The sequence below is a fragment of the Nannospalax galili genome, unplaced genomic scaffold, assembly GCF_000622305.1.
Source record: "Nannospalax galili isolate Female #2095 unplaced genomic scaffold, S.galili_v1.0 scaffold61, whole genome shotgun sequence".
Classification (NCBI taxonomy): Eukaryota; Metazoa; Chordata; class Mammalia; order Rodentia; family Spalacidae; genus Nannospalax; species Nannospalax galili.
The window spans coordinates 346,356-349,705 of record NW_008345335.1 but is presented as its reverse complement, the minus strand read 5'-3'; positions in this window follow the sequence as shown (position 1 = coordinate 349,705).

Here is a 3,350-nt window from a genome sequence, read left to right as displayed (position 1 = left end):
CCCAGAGAGAACTCTGGAGACAGTGGTGTGTTAGTCAGGGCTCTCTATGGGAACAGAACTGATAGAATGAATACATATTGAAAAGGGGATTTATTAGATTGGCTTAAACGATATGGGTTGGGTAGTCCAACAATGTCTGGCTGCACTCTGGAGAGGCTTAGGACCTAGTAGGTACTTGGTCCACAAGGCTGGATAACTCAGCAGTCCCAATACGGCACTGAAGGCCTGGAGGATTCCTGGAGAGCCACTGGTCTTCAGTCCATGTTGGAAGGCTGAAGAAGCTGGATTCTGATGGCAGTAAAGGATCATAGCAACAGTGGGAATGGATGCATTCTTCAGCAAGAAGGGAAGGTGGCAGGCGAGCAGTACTGCTTTCTCCTCAGACCTCTTTGCCTGTGGGGCAACCAGAAGGTGCTGCCCACTCTGGGGGCGGGCCTTCTCCTCTCAATTACTCCTTCCTGGAAATTCCTTCACAGCCCCACCCAGAGGGGCACCACTCAGTTGATCCCAGATCCAATCAAGTTGACAATCAAGATAAACCACTACAGATGGCTTAGAGTTTAAGATGTATTTTATTTTTATTTATGTGTCTGCATATTCACATGTGCAAGTGCCCTTGGAGGCTAGAAGAGAGTGCTGGATCCCCTGGACCTGGAGTTACAGGTGGCTGTGAGCCGAACTCCAGCCTTCTCCAAGAGCAGCAAGTACTCTTAACCACTGAACCATGTCTCCATCCAGTTCCAGGTTCATAATTTCATGGGCTACTGTGAAGTTGTGGAAATAGGTGAAACCTTGATGAAGGGAGTGGGTTCTCAGGGCTGTGTCCTTGTGGCCTCCTCCTCTGCTGGCTCTTTCTCTCTGTCCTGGCTTCCAGGCTGTCATGAGGTAAGCAGCCTCCTCCACCACAAGCTTCTGCTGCTATGATGCTCTGCCCTGAGTCAGCAGAGCAGTGGGGCCAGCTGATGCTGGATGGAAATCTCTAAACCTGTAAGATAAATCTCCCCTGAAATGGATTTTCTTAGACTTTTTGTCACAAGAACAGAAAGATGACTAACTCAATAAAGCTTTATTTTTTTTCCAAAGGGGGTAACTATGACATGATGGTTAAGTTAATTGGTTCCATTTTGGGAATCACTTGATAATATATATATCGATATATATATATATATATCGATATATATATATCGAATCACCATGTTTACTGAATGCTTTAAGTAAATACATAAACTTTTTAGGTTTCATTCTTACCTCCATAAAGCTAGAAGCAAAGAATTTATTATGATTCACACATCGACCAAAAAAACTTACTAATGCATTACCTCAACTTTATTTGGAAGTTTTATTGAATGCCAGATACCACAGTGGATGTGGAAGACGTAATTATGAGCAAGGCAGACAAAAATCCAGTCGTCACAATAACCCGACATGGGGAGTATGCCTGGAACATTTGATTCCCTTGGCTGAACACTGTGTCTTCATGCTTTTCTTCTCATGGGTATAAATCACAGAAGCAAATAATTAAAGTTCTGTTCTTGCAATCGGCCCATGGCTAAGCCAAATCCATGCTTTGACTTTTCTCTGTGAAGTTGTTTGGTGGGATAATTAAAACTACAACTTGTTCTTCACACCAAGATGACAGCAGAGTGGCCTGATGGAGTTAGGTGTGGCCACCAGGGGGCAGCCACGGGTCCTGAATGGATTATCAGGGAACTGAAAAAGGACCAGAGGACTTTGAATGGTTTTATTTCTTTACTCTTATTTCTTCATCCACGCACAAGTGCCAAAAGCACAGGCAACTCTGCTTATATACGCATATTCATTAGAGTTACAGATGAGTATATAACAATGAATAATAATAAAGTGGCCAGAATATAGTAGTTCAGTAAAACAGGAGCAAGATAGCATGCATTATCACCATAGTATGCCTTCTGGAGAGAATAAGAGTCTCTTGAGAAACTAGAGGAATACTGGCATTCCAGAGATAACTCCTCAGTGATCATTTTTGCATAAACTTTCTCATGAGACAAGGCTCTCCAGGCATACATGCTCAAGGTCACAGCTTAATTTACCAAACATATTTTTAAAGCCATAGGAACACTATTTCACAGTCCCTTCAGTTGGGTAAGTAGAAACATGGGAAGAAATGGTTTTTTTTTAATGTATATGCTAGGTGTGTGTGTGTGGCTGCCCTCAGAGACCAGAAGATGGAGTTGGGTATCCTAGAACTGGAGTTACAGGCAGTTGTGAGCCACCCAACATGGGTGCTGGGATCCTAACTCAGGTCCTCTGCCAGATCAGAAAGTGTTCTTAACTGCTGAACCATCTCTCCAGCCTCTGAAATAAGATTCCTTAGGTGCATTTTGTGAGTTCTCTAAGACTCTACAAAGCTATTCCACCTTAGCAGGGTGGAGCAGCAAGGATGACTTGGAGATATTCAGTAAATTGCAGCCCTAATGAAGGTCTGTCAACCACTCCCTGGCCTTACCTTGTCCTAGCAAGAGTGGAGGCCAAGCTGTTTTAAACTTTGTTAATATAGAAAAATCCCTGGCACCACTGATGACAGTTATGTCTCTCCTTCCTTTTACTCTTTCTTAAGGGTTTGATGTCTCTGGGATGAGCAGAGTAGCCAATTCTACTGATCTGAAACTTTGGTTGGGTAATTTCTTATTGATAGGACAGCTTCAGGAGAGTTTCTTATTCTAATTAAGAAAATTTGGAGTTAAAATAGAAGGTCCTGACTTTCCTTACAGCACCTTGAATTTCATTGATCACACAATGAGATAAGCATTAGCTCCTCTTGGGCAGTATGGGTGAGGCCCATGGTGGATCATGACCTGGCGCATGTGACCACTCCCCTGGTTGGTCTGGTTAGGTGAAGATGTATGCTTAGGGCATGTGGGCTCTGCTCACAATGAGCTAAAAAGTGAAAAGTCTCAATAAAAATGACCTCCATCTCCATCCAGTTCCTGCCATAATATCTATAAAAGGTCACAAGGAGGGCAGCATGGTGGGATTCCTTCCTTGAAGTCCCACACACCCCACCCCCAGAAGTTCTTTCTTACTTTCCCTTAGTAAACCTGTATTCAGTCTGCCTACACCCTTTCATTGTCCATGCTTTCTTGTTCTTCTTGAGCATGAGGCATGAACTTGGAAGCCACTGATTCAGGGTGGCTTTGGAGATCATCAATCATCCAGCACCCTGGCTTCCCAAGTTTACCAAGATCAGAGAAAGGCTCCCTTGAACTCAGAGAACCCACATCAACATGGCCATCTTTCTCAGGCTGAAATAGCAGTTCACCTGTCTCCAAGATGGCAAGTGGGAGTGTGGGGACAGGCTGCCAAGATTAGCT